We start from the raw sequence: 15971 nt of genomic DNA, 5'->3' as shown, positions 1-15971 counted from the left end.
TACCTTGGAAGACTGTATATGTGAGTAGATAGGGAATGTTTTAGATAGACTCAATTAGGTTATTTTCCTTATTTTGTGGGAAAACGCCTCATGTCTGAGTCCACGTGCCTTCCCCCTTCATTTGTAACTAAAGCTTAGTCCCAGGGATTAAGCCCCCGGCTTACCCTTCAACAGCTGGGATATGCACCAGGATGCCAGGGTCCTGGGAAGGGGCTGGCGTGGGTGGCTGCACTTAATGCAGCTGCATCAGCACAGTGATATTCCCCGGCTGTTCAAGGCTGGTGCACTGTCTCCAGGAACAACCCCAAAAAGCTGCTAGACCTGCAACAGACTGGCCTGAAGCCCGAGGACACAGCCCACTGCATATTACTGTGAGAGACACACAGTGACACTGACCATGCAGCTGCTCCTACCAAAACCAGAGCTGTAGAACTTCCCGCGTCTGCCACACCAGGGCAGCAGAGACACGCGCGAAAGAGCAATTAGCTCTGCTGTAAAACAGCAGGGAGGGGTTCAAAGAGAGGTTCCACCTCCAGCTTCCTGAGCAACTCAGACATGTAAGAAAACGGAGGTTGAAAAGGTTTTCTCCATATCGGTGGCTGAGGGGTCTAAGGTGTAAGACTAAAAGCATGTCTCTCCCACAGTTTGGTGTTCTGGTCTACAAAGGGAGATGGTTCAAATCCCACCCCTGACATGGCTTTTGCCTCCTTGCTGGAGAAACGACCTCATTTCAATGCCTCCCCTAATACTGGAAGAGCAAGTGCTTAGGGTTGCCTTAGGGCTTCCTGGGGGCAGAGTAGCAGCAGTTTGGGGGAGTGGAAGGGAAGCAACAGTTGCAGCTTCTTTCCGCATCCAGGTCAGTGTCCCCACATGGGTGCAGGAGTGGGGTGCAGAGGTTTGCAGTGAAGGGTGCAGGGGGTAGCACTGAAGGGGTGCAGGGATTAGGGATGCAGGAGGGGATGCAGGGTTAGCAGCGATGGTGGCATTGATTAGAGGTGCAGGAGGGGGAACAGGTGCTGCCACCTTCCTGATCCTGCCCTGCTTTCTGTAGGCCCAAGCAAGGTGTAATGGACAGGAAGAGTGCTGAGCATCCCATTACTGAGGGGTTAAGATCAGTTATCCAGAAAAATGTGTTGGCAAGGGGCCCGGGAGAACCAATTGAGATAGAGGGTAGCAGGTTGAAATGGGTAGCAGGTTTAAAACTAATAAAAGAAAGTTCTTCTTCACACAGCGTGTAGACAGCCTGTGGAACTCTTTGCCAGAGGAGGCTAGGACTATAACAGAGTTTAAAGAGAAGCTAAATAATTTCCTGGAGGTTAGGTCCATAAAAGCTGTTAGCCAGGGGATAAAATGGTGTCCTTGGCCTCTGTTTGTCAGAGGCTGGGGAGGGATGGCAGGAGACAAATCGCTTGGTCATTGTCTTCGGTCCACCCTCTCTGGGGCACCTGGTGCTGGCCACTGTTGGCAGACAGGATACTGGGCTAGATGGACCTTTGGTCTGACCCAGTACGGCCGTTCTTATGTTCTTATGATGACTGAAATGTGAATTGTATAAGATTTCTTGTCTGTGTTCTTTGTGGGGGAGAGAAAGTCCAGGAGTTGAAGGACAAAGAATGATTGAAACCCAGGCAGAACTACCAGGTCTCCAATGAATTCTGGGCATGGGAATGGACTGAACAAAGAGAAAACCAGAAGTAAAGGACAGGGGAAAGTGCATCCAGTCTCGTTCAGGGAATTTTTCTTTATTTTGTGGTTTGGTTTGAACTGCTTTGTGTGATTCTATGCCTCCTCACCGCCTTTACCATCTAAGCACTGGGCCAGAGACTTTTCTCTGTTTTAATTTGTTTTCTGCAACACCTAGCAAGTGCACTTTTGCAAGTTTAGTAATAAAAATCACTTTGTTAAGCAGATGATTTGATTCCTCTGTCCTAGGAGGTCTGTCTGTCTGACTGTTTGTGTGTCCCTGAATACCTCAGACTGAGGGGCCAGCTACCAGAGTCTGCAGCTTGTTTTTCTCTTTTCTCTTTTCAAGTTCTTTTGGGGGCAAAAGAGCTTGGGGTAACTTTGGGGCTGATTTCAAGTGTTCACCACCAGTTTTTTAGTGATAAAAAGCACGGGATGGTGGCAGCGATTCCCCAAAATCTGTACGTTGTGATTCTGGGGGAAAGTTTTGGTAACAAGACCCTGTAGAGATAAAGGTGGTTTTTTGCTTCTGAGCTCTTTGTGAGCCCCCTTTTGAGCTCCCATTCTGAATGCCAGACTGGGAAACAACCTTGACACCAAGCCACTGGACCCAGCCTGCAGACACAGAGGGCTCGCCTTGTCTCACAGATATGCCACTCAGAAAAATGGCTGCAGGGGCTGTTTCTCTTTCAAAACTGTGAGCTCTGCGGGGAGACAGGGAAGGTTTCAGGAACAGCCCCAGCACAATTTGGCTAAAAACTGGCCAATGGGAGCTGCCTGTTTGAACAACAGGCAGCCACAAAGCACCATGCCCCTTCCATCCAGCTCCTAATTTTTCCACACAAGCATGTGGCCCTGCAGCTTTTGCAGGGGCAGAGGAGGCAGGGTTGTCTGTCTGTCTGTCTGACTGGGAAACTGCTGGCCAGGAGTTACGTAGGTAAGTCTTCTGGACAGAGGCTGCCTCTGTCTCCCCAACGCTCCCTTCCCCAAGCCTCTGCTCTCTATTCCTTCCCCCTACATCACATACCCAAACCCCTTTGTCCCCTCCTGTACCCATATTCCTGCCGAGAACTTACCCACCAGTCCCCTGCCCCCAGATCACAATGGTCTCCTGCCCTAGGTCAATGGTACTGTTCAAAGGTGATTTGCCCTTTCCAGAGAAAACCCCAACAACCTGCTGCACCTGCAAATGACCGGCCTGAAGCCCGAGGACACCGCCCGCTATTACTGTGTAATAACACAGTGATGCTAACTTGCTGTGTATCCCAGCCCGGTTCCTAACCTGCCACAATCACAAGCCTCCTTTAGCTACAGCCCAGAACTTTCCAGCCTCCCAACTTTCCTCCCTTCTGCTGTTTGAAGCTGTCTGGAGCAAATCCAGCCTGTCTCCCTCTGCCAGTCAGACCCGGAGGGGCCCCAGCCAGGGGAGCCGGCCCCCTCTCTCCCGCTCTGAGCCCCCTTTGCATAAATCCCCGCTCCAATGACTGGCTCCTGCTGCTTCCCCTTTGTCGCCTTCACCTGCGGTTTGTGTGAGCCCGGGTCACCCCCCTGGACTGATTCCAAATCCACGTTCCCCGCCCACACCTGGGGACAGGCTGCTGGACACACTGCGCTCACCAGCCAGTGACTTGTGACCCTCCGGTAAGAGTCCCAGCCCCGTGTGGCCTTGTGACCCAACCCCTCCCCACTCACTGACCCCCTGACCCGATGTCCGCATGGACAGGGCCCCGGAGACCCTTTCCCACGACGGGATAACTAGATGACAATCGGGATCTAGATTCAATACAGGGGAAAGGGCTCACACCCGGCAGCTGCTTCTCTCCCCTTTAACGGGCCGCCCTGGGGCTTATCACTGAACAGACACAGCGAGGGACGGTCTGACTCTGCCTTGAGCCAGGGCCAGAAATTCAGTATTAAGGGAAGGAAGTTGGGCCCATTATAAGCAGCGGGTCATGCAAATAGGGGAGAGAGGTTCCTGTTTAAAACTGTCTCTCTTTCTGCCCAGGCTGCACCCGCAGGGACAAGCCGCAGCTCCCTGGGTCTGCGCAGTGACCAGCCAGTCCCAGGAGAACTTCCCCCTCCAGGAGCAGGGACAATGAGACTTTGGGTCGCAGCTGTTTTCATTGTAGCAACTTTGGAAGGTATTTAGTGCCCCTGATCCAACGTCAGAGCCAGGAGCCCAGACAATTCTGTCTGGTTTTATACCGGTTCTTCTAACGTCCCTTTATTCCCAGGTGCCCGGTGCCAGGAGCTGGTGGAGTCCGGAGGGGATGTGAAGAAGCCCGGAGACTCTCTGCGCCTCTCCTGCAAAGCCTCCGGCTTCACCTTCAGCAGCCACTGGATGTTCTGGGTCCGGCAGGCTCCGGGCAAGGGGCTGGAGTGGGTGGCCGGTATCAGCAGCGTCAGTGGGAGCAGCACGTACTACGCGGATGCAGTCAAAGGCCGATTCACCATCTCCAGGGACAATCCCAACAACCTGCTGCACCTGCAAATGACCGGCCTGAAGCCCGAGGACACCGCCCGCTATTACTGTGCGAGAGACACAGTGACACAAACCCTGCGGCTTCTCGTACACAAACCAGAGCTGCGGAACTTCCCGCGTCTGCCGCACGGGGGCAGCAGAGACACGCGCCAAACAGCCCTGCCGGGGCCCGCCAGGATGAAACGCTCTGACGTCACGTATTAACTCTTTCGTGTCCTCAATACGCCGCCCCCTCCCCCCCACTCTGACCGGGAAGAAAGATGCGGTTTGTGCGGTGCAGGGACAATCCTGGAAACTGCCTTCAAACCAGAAATAAACAAACCTCCTGCCCCCGATGCCTCACTGGGAGCAAAACAGCGGCCAAACTACATGAACCGTAAGGACTAAGCGATCGCAATAGTCCCCAAGCTCACCAATGGGACAGAGCCACACGGGGCAGGAAAGTGTCACATTTGAGCACGAAACTGGAATCCTGGTTTAAAATCCTTATTTATTCAGGTCACCTTCAGAACGGTGTTGTCAGCCCAGGGGTTTGAGCCGAGATCCTGGTGCCAGTTCGAGGTTACGCCCATGCTCCGCTCCGCCCAACGTGACCCGCCGCCAGTGAATGCAATGAAAGCGCTCGGAGCCCGTTTAAAGTGTCACAAACTCTCCTGCCAGCGTGGGAAGAAAAGAACAGCGGCCAAAACCCCTCCAAAACCGGAACCCCTAGACCTTGGGAATATCAGGCTGAGATTTGCTAAGATTTTTAGGGGATCTGGGAGCCAAGACTTCCCCTTAATAAGGCAATGGGGAAAGCTAACCGCCTACCTAGCTACCTACCTCTGCCTCCAGTTAATAATAAATAACCAATAAGCAGACATCAATAATCAATAACGGTTGAGTTTGGGACGTATCAGGCAAAAGTGTTGGGGGAGGAGGGTTGGAACAGGGAAGGGCGCAGAATAACTGGAGTCTCAGGTCCCAGAATTCTGCTTTGTTTATACGAAAGAACAGACACCGGAAACTAATGAGAGACAGAAGCGGGGCGAGACAGTTTAATTCACTTTGGGATTTTGTGTTTTCCTCCTTTGCGGCTGTGACGGCGCATTGGGGGTTCCCCGTCTCCTGCACCCCGAAATGGCACAAACAGACTGCACCAGCCGGTGGAATAGAGGAAGTTTATTGCCTCTCCAGGATACAGCACAGCACAGATGTAGTCTGGTCACAGAACTGGGCTAGGATGCCTCAGGCCCCCTTGAGTTGGGGGGAGACTGGGCCCCTAAACTCCAGCTCCTCTCCCTAGGCTGTCTCCTCCATCCTCAAAGACCGCCAGCCACCAACTCCCTCCCTTCCAGCCCTGCCCCCCAGCCAGGGCAGCATTCACCTTCCTTTGTTCCTCTCCATGGGGGGTGTCTGGCCACTGGTTCAACAAGTTTGGCATTACCTTGGCCTAGTGAGGTTTTCCCTGCTGGGTCTTGCTCCAGACAGCAGGGGTCACCACAGCCCAGCAAGTACCCCCACTACGTCACAGCGGCAACCGAGAAAAGTGTGTGTGTGTGTGTGTGAGAGAGAGAGACAGACAGACAGACAGACTATGTCTGTCCAGGAAGGGCACAGGGAGGCAGAGGGGCCTTTTGATCGGCTCCTTCGAGCTCCTCCCTTGGGAGCTCCCTCTTTATGCAAATCACCTCTCCGGGCTCTGGGCTAAAGTAGCGGCCTCCAGGCCGCCCACAGCCTCGGTGACCCCAGGCGCTGAGCTGCCCCTTGCGAGCCCTTCGCTGTCCCCTTCTCGAGCACCATGAACTCCCCGCTCCTCCCACTGCTCTTCCTGGCCCTGGCCCCAGGTGAGTCAGTGGGAGGCTGCGGGAGGCAGTGCAAGTTGGAGAAGCAGGTGGGTTGGAGTCTGACTGATCCCTGCTTTTCCCAGGTGCCTTGTCCCAGCTCCGGTTCCAGGAGTCCGGCCCGGGCGCGGTGAAGGCCGGAGAGACCCTCACACTCACCTGCTCTGTCACCGGGGGCACCGTCACCAGCAGCTACGGGTGGAACTGGATACGCCAGGCTCCGGGCCAGGGGCTGGAACGGATTGGAGAATGGATCGGGGGTACATACTACAACCCGTCCCTGCAAGGCCACATCACCATCACCGTGGATTCTTCCAGCACCAAGTATTATCTGCAGCTCAGCTCGCTGATAGCTGCACACACCGCCACGTATGACAGGGAGCGAAGCAGGGACTGGCACAAAAAGGAGAAGCGGATTGTAAGCGGGGCAGTGAAGCCAGAGCAGCGGGGAGAGTTGAGCCCAACGCCCCTCCCCTCCCCACACGGACACAGGCAGTGTCGTGAGCAGCAGAAATCCACCCACCGAAGGGCATGCAGGAGAAACTGGAATGGGAACTGTCTGATTCAAATCCCCTGTTGCTCAGGAAACAGACTTATGGGACTGGAAGGGGCCCGGAGCGGACATCCAGTCCAGCCCAGTCCCTTGCGCTCCTGGAAGGGCTCAGTGTTATCGAGACCGTCCCTGACAGGTGCCCTTTGCCACAGCTGGGGCTGGAACTAGCAACATTCTCAATCCCCGTTAGATCTGGCAAAGATATTTTGGTCTTGGAAAGGGTTCAGAAAAGGGCAACTAAAAGGATTAGGGGTTTGGAACGGGTCCCATATGAGGAGAGGTTAAAGCGACTGGGACTTTTCAGTTTAGAAAAGAGGAGACTAAGGGGGGATATGATAGAGGTCTATAAAATCATGAGTGGTGTGGAGAGGGCGAATAAAGAAAAGTTATTTATTAGTTCCCATAACAGAAGAACTAGAGGACACCAAATGAAATTAATGGGTAGCAGGTTTAAAACTATTAAAAGAAAGTTCTTCTTCACACAGGTATAGTCAACCTGTGGAACTCCTTGCCAGAGGAGGCTGTGAAGGCTAGGACTATAACAGAGTTTAAAGAGAAACTAGATAATTTCATGGAGGTTAGCTCAATAAAAGGCTATTAGCCAGGGGATAGAAATGATGACCCTGGCCTCTGTTTGTCAGAGGCTGGAGAAGGATGGCAGGAGACAAATCACTTGATCATTGTCTTCGGTCCACCCTCTCTGGGGCAGCTGGTGCTGGCCCCTGTGGGCAGACAGGATACTGGGCTAGATGGACCTTTGGTTCAGACCAAAGGCCCGTTCTTATTTAAGGAGCCGCCAGCCTTTCATTCACACACAGAACTGGTTTGGAATTGACCGCAGGGTACCGGGGCTGGGCTGGGCTGGGCTGCAGGGAAATCTGGCCCTGGTAGTGACAAGGGGAGCTGCTGAGCGCTGGGACGTGGCTGACTGCTTCGGCCTTCTCACAGGTCGGGACAGAGAAGCGCAGACTTGCGTAGATCTCGTGGGCGGAGGAACCAGCAGCGGGACATTCTGTGTCCAGCCAGACTCTGGAACCCCCCTGCCAGGAGACAGAACAGCGCGATGCTGCGTCACACCCGCCTGGGTGCCCCCGTTCTATTGGCCCCGCCCCCGGCCCAGTTCCTTGCAGCTCACCACAAACCACCGCACCGCTGTAGTGGGGGGAGGGTGACTGTGCTGCGCAATGGCTGGGAGGGCTTCAAAGGAAGCTTCCACCGTCGCTTCCCTGAGCAACTCCAACATTTAAGAAAACTGCGGTTCAGAAACCCCCGCCTACGTCACTGCCAGGGTAGCCGAGTGCTGTAAAGGCGCTGAACTCAAAAGCTTGTTTTCCCCGGCTACGTCTACACTGGCCCCTCTTCCGGAAGGGGCATGTAAATTTCACTAGTCGTCGTAGGGAAATCCGCGGGGGATTTAAATATCCCCCGCGGCATTTAAATAAAAATGTCCGCCGCTTTTTTCCGGCTTTTAAAAAAGCCGGAAAAGAGCGTCTAGACTGGCCCCGATCCTCCGGAAAAAGCGCCCTTTTCCGGAGGCTCTTATTCCTACTTCAAAGTAAGAATAAGAGCCTCCAGAAAAGGGCGCTTTTTCCGGAGGATCGGGGCCAGTCTAGACGCTCTTTTCCGGCTTTTTTAAAAGCCGGAAAAAAGCGGCGGACATTTTTATTTAAATGCCGCGGGGGATATTTAAATCCCCCGCGGATTTCCCTACGACGACTAGTGAAATTTACATGCCCCTTCCGGAAGAGGGGCCAGTGTAGACGTAGCCCCCGTGTGACGTAGTGGGGGTACTTGCTGGGCTGTGGTGACCCCTGCTGTCTGGAGCAAGACCCAGCAGGGAAAACCTCACTATGCAAAGGTGATGCCAAACTTGTTGAACCAGACACCCCCCATGGAGAGGAACAAAGGAAGGTGGAATGCTGCCCTGGCTGGGGGGCAGGGCTGGAAGAGGGTTAGTGAGTTGCTGTCTGTGAGCATGGAGGAGACAGCCTAGGGAGAGGGGCTGGAGTTTAGGGGCCCAGTCTCCCCCCAACTCAAGGGGGCCTGAGGCATCCTAGCCCAGCTCTGTGACCAGATTCCATCTGTGCTGTGCTGTATCCTGGAGAGGCAATAAACTTCCTCTATTCCACGGGCTGGTGCAGTCTGTTTGAGCCATTTCGGGGTGCAGGAGAAGGGGGACCCCAACGTGCCGTCACACCCTGCAAGTGGGTTTTTCTGCGCTCCGAAAAGAGCCGCGGGTTCAACTCCCACTTCTGCCCCAGCTTTTGTTCTCCATGTGGAGAGGCGACCTCATTTCAATGTCCGCCCTCAGGACGTACTTCGAGCTTCCCTTAGAGCAGTGGCAAGAGAAGTCGGTGAGACTTCAAATATCTTCAGCAACTGCCCATTCAGAGCACCTGGATGGAACGTTTTGCTTTCTCTTCCAGTGGGTCTGGAAGTTTTGAGGGAAGTGGGGAATGGCTGCCCTTTGGGAACAGAAGAGGGTCTCTTGGACCATTAAGTAGAACGGTTGAAAGTTTCCTTTTCAGCGGGGCTTAGCTGGCTAGAGCGCCTGCCTAGCAAAAGCGCGTGTTTAGAAGACAGGAGATCCTGGTTTCAACTCCCCAGTGGTACCTTCTTCTGGCCTTCGCTGTTCGTTACTCACCTTTTCCAGTGTCCTTCTGGGAAACAGAAGAGGCCTCCACTGGCCACCCAAGTAATGGCTTGTTGAGGAAAAGGCTTATTGGAGAGAATGATGAAACCACAGGCTTGGGGCTAATGAAGAGGCTCCTGGGACTGGCTTTGGGAAGGCGGGTGTCCTGACTCCAAGTGCTGAGTCATGATAAGACCCCACAAGCCCCTGTGATTCCCTAGGGGTGTCAGTGCCCAGGCACCCTCGAAGCGCAGCCTCTGCAGGTCGGGCAGCGATGGAGAGTTACTCTCCTCTCGCCTCCCTTTGGATGGTCAATGGGAACATATGGAAGAAAAGTCCCAGAGGGCGGGCGGCACCAGGGCTAAGCTGCCCAAGGCACCTGCCAGGTGAGGCGGAGAGGAGGGATGCAGCTCCCAGTGGTGCCAGGTCAAACGTGTCTGCTCTTCCCACCATTTCCCCCATCAGACAGGAATCTGTCATGAGGAATCAGACAGTTCTGCGTTTGCCCATCAATGCAAATGTTGGCAAAAGATCCCGGCCGTTTTCTTCTCACCAGACTCAGGAGGAGGCACCTGAGAAAGACGGAGAGAAGGAAAAGGCCCCGAAACTCCATTTGCCTGCATGGATCCTGCAGCCAGAGCGCGGAGCACTAAGTCCTGTAGGGCCAGAGCTGGGCACAGGCGGGTCTTTCCAAAGGCCTTTTGCTCTCTGGGTGTGAATTCTGAGCGTTCGATGCCTGAAGCCCTCGAAGCCTCCTGCTCGGCATCTCTGCCTTGTCCCAGGGAACATCTGCAGGGGCTGTTCAAAGGCTGTGAGGGGATCCCGGGATTCAGCCCGAATCATGGCTCCCCTGAGTCCTGAGTGTCCCCCTCCCCCCCCCCAGCCTGGGCTCCTCTCACCCTGCGATGCTGTGACAGGCTTCCCCGCCGGTGACAGTGAGCGCGGGGCGTGTGGCCGGGTGCACCCTCTCCTGCTGCGCCCCTTTGTCCCCCGCCCTGCTACTTTCCCTTAAACCTCCCCCCCCCCCCCCGCAGCACTTGACAGAGGGGCCTGGGCTCTGTCTATCGGGCGCTGAGCAGCTGAAGAGCCGGGTCTGGCTGCACAGGGGACAGTGTGGACCAAGGGCAGTCAGGGGCGTGGCCCATCCGGAAGGGCGGAGCCGCGTGTGCCCGTATGCAAATGTGTGCGCGAGCGGAGCACTGTGGGAGTGGAGCGGGCTGGCGAGCGGAGCCCTAATTTGCAAGCGGGGCTCTGGGTGGGGTCTGGGGACTGGCGGAGGAGAGGGGGGGCAGCTGGCAGCAGCGGGAAGCGGTGTGGGTGGGGTGGTTTGGAGGAGGACGTGGGAGCCACCGTGATGTGAGAGTTCGGGGCGCTTGAGGCTTGGCGGGGGCTCTGGGACAAGAGTTTATACTTACCTGGCAGGGGAAATACCACGCTCAGGAAGGTGGTTTTCCCAGGGTGAGGCCCGCCCATTGCACTGTGGGTGCGCTGACCCCTGCGATTTCCTCAAATAGAGGAAACTCGGCTGCACAATTTGTGGTAGTGGGGGACTGCGTGGGCGCTTTCCCCTGGTGTTGTTGTTAGAAGAAAGAACATCTTGTGCCGCGAATACAGGATTAAATTGGGGAAAACGATTCTTATCTATTCTGCACACGTGCAGATAAATACTGTCAGATAGATTTCCCCAAGAGCTAACCCTGTGAGAATGTGTAAAGCGGGGCGGTGTTCGATGCTGGGGGTTGTGTTCTTTCCGCTTTGAAATTTGCTCTCTAGGTTCAGTTTCTCATCCCTGTAAAGCACCATCAGTTTATTTCCCTGCTGGGTTGGGCTCGTTGCTTGTTTCTGTTCCTTTGTATCTCTCTTGTCGGTCGGACAATGGTCTGACCGAAACTGCGTGGTTCTCCGACCCTCTGGGAAGTTCTGGTCCAAGCTGCAAGCTCCCCACCCCCACTCAGCTCTGGGCCTGGCTTGGAGGTTGGCCACCCCCGAGTAACGCAAACATTTACATGTCAGGAACGCTGTGGACAAATAGAAAACAGTCCAGAAAGAGCAACACGGATTTCTAAAGGTCTAGAAAACAGGACCCATGACACTGGCCTGTTCACACAAGCCCCACAACTTGCTTCTTCGCCCCATGCCCAGCTGCTCCCTTTTCACCAAGGCAGGGCCAGGCTCTGGTGCCTAACACCAGCCTTCCCCCGCCCCTACAGCCAGGGCTGCTTCCCCACCCCACGGTCCCAGGAGAGTTTCCGCGGGAGGGACCCCGAATCTGGATTTTAGTTTCTTTGCCCAGTAGATTCTGTAACTGCCCCCGCTCCAGTGGCGGGCAGGTCCCGTGTTTCAATGGGATTGGATCCCACCCTGCGGTATGAAGGGACGTGTCTCTCTGCCACCTAACCGGTAGCCTTCCTGGCTAGGGGGATCCCTCCGGTCCCATCCCTACCCCAGCCCAGTGCCCTGTGCTCGGCGCCTGTCCCCTCCCCTCAGCCACCTCGTGTCATTACAGCTGAGCTGAGCTAAGTGTCCGGCCTCTCTGCGGTATAAAGGGAGCAACTGCCCCCAGGGGACATCGCCATGTGCTGAGCGCTCAGCCTTATACCCGGCTTGTGGAACCCGCATGCAAATCCCTGCCCGGGGCTGCCGGGTGAAATACCAGCCCCTGGTTCTAGGAGCCTCAGACTCCGCCCTGCCCGGCCCTGCCCGCTGGGGAGTTTCCCTCAGTGCCTGGGAACGAGAATGGAACCTCTGCTGCTTTTCCTCGCCCTGCTCGCCGCCCCCCGCTGTGAGTGTCCGCTGTAGAGCGGTGGAACTGGGGACAGGTGCAGCGACTCATGCTCTGGCTCATTTCTTCAGTTTTCTGGTTTCTCTTCCCCCAGGTGTCCTCTCTCAGGTGCAGCTGGTTGAGTCCGGTCCGGGGGCTGTGAAGCCCGGAGAGACCCTCACCCTGAGCTGCACCATCAGCGGTGACTCTGTCACTAGTAAATGGTAGGAGTAGGTCCGGCAGGCTCCCGGGGAAGGGCTGGAATGGGTGGGACAGATTTACTGGAGCAGTTCCAGCTGGCGCACCTACTACGGGCCGGCTTTCCAGAGCCGCGGAAAGCTCAGCGCGGACTCCGCCAAGAACCAGTTCTCGCTGCAGCTTCGCTCGCTGACAGCTGCGGACACCGCCACCTATTACTGCTCCGGGAGACACAGTGACACAGAGCAACGCAGGGCCCGGCACAAACAGGGGAAGCGGCTTCCGAGCAGCGAGTTCCCATTCGGCCGTGCGCGCTGTACAAATCAATGCGAACCCAAAGCCGAAAACAAGGGCAGGAGAGAAGCTGGATTGACAGACCCAAGCCAAGCGGAGTGCTGTCTGGACAGAGCGCTGCACGGGGCATCAGGCACCTGCGTCCTTTCCTGCCATGACCTGTGGGGAACTGTGGAAAGTCATTTCCGTTCTCTCTCCCCTCCGTCTGTTGAGACTGGGACCTGTGGCTCTGTCTGTACGGGCGGGACGTGTAGACACCGCTGTACGGCCAGTCACAGCACCCGGAACACGTGTGGGAAAGTGCCAGGCTAGTGCCAGTGCAAAGTTTCTTTCCTTGCTGAAAACAGTCCCTGTCAAAGGGGAAGGGTCTGGACTCGCTCTCCCGTCGCATCTGTCCCCGGCTGCTGGATCTTGTATGATACAGAGGCGGGTCAGCCACTCAGCGAGTCAAGGGCCCGGCTCATGTCTGAAGGGGGAGGGACTGGGGTGAGGACGGAGAATAAGCAACCTCCCGATCCGCTCTGCCGGGGGGTTCTGCCAGGGAGGGGGAAGCCCCTGCGCCCTAATCGCGCTCTCTGACAGGTGGGGGGAAGCAGGCAGCAGGGATGGGGAGAGGCTGCACTTGCTCGAACCCCTTATTGGAACGCCGGGCTCCCAAAGGGACTTACAGCCCCGAATTCTCGGTCCGGTCTCTCTCCCCTCCCCAGCCAGGGACGGGGCCGCACGAGGATCTTGTGTATCCCAGGCGGGTGCCCAGCCCGGGGCTAGGGGGGTTTCCGGGACAGTCACCTCCATAGACCAAGTCTTGAAGTTGATCCACTATTTTACAGGAAGCTGAAAGAGTCCGGGTGCCTGGGACACGGCCCCTCCCCACGGTCCGTGCGGGGCCGCTCTGCGCATGGGACTTCAGAGCCAAGTGATCCCCGCTCCAGATCTCCTGACAACACCCAGCCCCTCAGGCCCTGCGTAGGAAACACAGTGACTGCAGGGAGCTGCTTCTTCCTCCAAGCGGCCTAGAGGTGTGAGGAGAGTCCCGGCGCTGCACAGACACCCAGGCCCGGACAGTCCGACTCCTGCACCTGGAGCCCTGGGGCGAGTCAGTCAGATCCCTGGCAAGAGCAGCGTGTGTCTCTTATCAGGCGAGGTATGCAAATGAGGAAGCCAGTGTCCTGCTTAAATCTGTCCCTCCCTCTGCCCAGGCTGCACCCGGAAACGCAATCGGCAGCCCCTGGCTCTGTGCAGTCACCAGCCAGTCCCCTGAGAACTTTCTCCTCCGGCACCAGGAGAATGAGATTCTTACTCCTTGTCAGTTTCGCTCTAGCAGCTTTGGAAGGTATTTTTTCTATGAAAATTCACAGAGTTAGAAGGATATTGTGTGATCGCTGCATCTATACGGTATTTATAACCTGACTTTATCCGCAGGTGCCCGGTCCCAGGTGCAGATGGTGTACTCCGGGGGCGATGTGAAGAAGCCCGGAGACTCGTTGTGCCTCTCCTGCAAAGCCTCCGGCTTCACCTTCAGCGATCACTGGATGCACTGGTTCCGGCAGGCACCCGGGAAGGGGCTGGAGTGGGCGGCCGGTATCAGCAGCGGTGCTGGGAGCAGCACGTACTACGCGGATGCAGTCAAAGGCCGATTCACCATCTCCAGGGACAATCCCAACAACCTGCTGCACCTGCAAATGACCGGCCTGAAGCCCGAGGACACCGCCCGCTATTACTGTGCCAGACACACAGTGACACGAGCCCTGCGGCTGCTCGTGCACAAACCAGAGCTGCGGAACTTCCCGCGTCTGCCGCACGGGGGCAGCAGAGACACGCGCCAAACAGCCCTGCCGGGGGCGCAGGAGAGCACAAGCCGGTCGGGATGGAACACGGCTCCTCTCAGTAAAGCTGAAGATCCCAGGGATTGAGGCCCGGAGCGACTGGCCCCATCTCCCCCTGGCTCAGTCTGGGGCCCCACGCAGGACCCTGATCTTGGTGCCCCAGGGCGGGGCGATGCTTGAGGGAAGAGATTGGACAATCTCCAGCCACCCCCTCCCCTCCAGTGAAATGTCTGTAAATCAGGGGCCATCCTCTGGCCCTGCAGACTGGCCTGTTCTGTGCGGGTCTGGCAGGAACGAGTCGCGCGTATCAGTGAACCCAGTCAGGACACTGTGTACCTGGGCCCGGCACGTGCCTTCCGTACTGGCCCTTCCCGCGGATCTGTTCGGGCCAATCGCTGCTGCTCCTTCGGGGATGCGCCTTGGGCCGGGCAAGGAGGCGCTGCCCCAAAGTGACAGTCTACTGACCCGCTTCAGCAGCTCCCCAGCCCCTGCCTTCCACTCGCCCGCGCTGCCGCTTGGGCCCTGCTCGCTGGGGTTTGTGTCCAGGCGCTTCCCGCTGGGGAACTTTGGTGGGCTAAGGGCGGGGTTAGTGGCGGGGATAGGGCTAAGGGCGGGGTTAGTGGCGGGGATAGGGCTAAGGGCGGGGTTAGTGGCCGGGGTGGGGCTAAGGGCGGGGTTAGTGGCAGGCGCAAGGACACGTGGGGGGGGGGGGGGGTGTTGGGCAGCAGATGGAAACCGGCTCCTGTTTGGATTGAGGAAAGTCGGCGAGATGGAGCCAAAACTGCCGGACCCCGCCGCCGGCTTCCCCGGGGAGACCGCCCCAGGGAGCTGTCTGAGGCGGAATCATAAATCCAGGCGCCCATCGCCACATGGAGTGAAGCGAGTCTCAGAACTGGGGTGTCAGCGCGGAGAGGGAGCAGAGTAACGTGACGCGATTTCACTAGAGAACCCGCATCTGCAGCCCTGCCCCCTGCTCCCAATGTCCCATCTCTAAGTGAGACAGAGAGAGAGAGCCGCGCTCAAAGCCTGAACTGGTCCGTTCCCCTGTGGGGATCTGTCCCTGCATCACAGCCCTTGTTCTGACTCAGCCCAGACAACACTGAACAGTCTCGATAATACTCAGCCCCGCCAGCAGCGCCGGACACTGGATTAAATGGCGCCTCCAGGCCCCTCCAGTCCTACAATTTTCTGCTTCTTCACTTCACCCCCCATAAAGCCTCGGATAGTCTGCGGGGCGGAAACCAGCATCTCTCCCTGCAGCTGCGGTTCCTGCCCCATTTGCCCCTCCCGGGAGAGACTTCCCCTCTGGGCCTCTCCTGGGCACATTCTAGAGGAGCCCGCGGGCCAAGGGTTTCCCGAGGATTTCACCCTCGCACATGGGAGATGTTTGAGTCTCCAGTCCTCCGCCAGCAGCGGGTCCTTCCCCAGGTAGTTCACCTCCGCTGGGTCACACCCCCAGGCAAATCCCGGGCACAGCGGGGTCTCCTGGGTCTTAATGTAGGGCCCGGCCCTTTGCATCCTCCCATCGGCCCTCCTCCAACCCCCTCCTGCCACGTTGCGGGCGCTGACCTGAGCGCAGTGTTTCCCTGGTGTAATGGGGAGACCTGTCCCCGAGGGGACGTCGCCACGTGCTGAGCGTTCACCCCCTGGCGCCCCTTATACCTGGCCGGGGGAACCCGCATGCAAATCTCTGCTCGGCGGTTCTTGTTGAATACCAGC

General features: G+C 56.9%; 1 protein-coding gene, 1 non-coding gene and 1 pseudogene across 2 annotated transcripts in view; 2 read left to right on the top strand and 1 right to left on the bottom strand.

Annotated features, from left to right (window-relative positions):
* The window catches only part of LOC149521034 (leukocyte immunoglobulin-like receptor subfamily A member 3), a 1043054-nt gene that overhangs the window by 44674 nt on the left and 982409 nt on the right, over nt 1–15971 (bottom strand). The gene's annotated exons all lie outside the window — the stretch shown is intronic.
* On the top strand, nt 5946–12162 carry LOC149521056 (immunoglobulin heavy variable 4-38-2 pseudogene; annotated as a pseudogene).
* LOC142821415 (U1 spliceosomal RNA) lies at nt 10581–10744 on the top strand. The gene has a single exon (XR_012898189.2). It is a non-coding gene; the product is annotated as a U1 spliceosomal RNA (small nuclear RNA).

The sequence above is a fragment of the Pelodiscus sinensis genome, chromosome 30 (genome assembly GCF_052426305.1).
Source record: "Pelodiscus sinensis isolate ZL-2025 chromosome 30, ASM5242630v1, whole genome shotgun sequence".
Lineage (NCBI taxonomy): Eukaryota > Metazoa > Chordata > Testudines > Trionychidae > Pelodiscus > Pelodiscus sinensis.
This window is presented reverse-complemented; position numbering and strand designations above follow the sequence as displayed.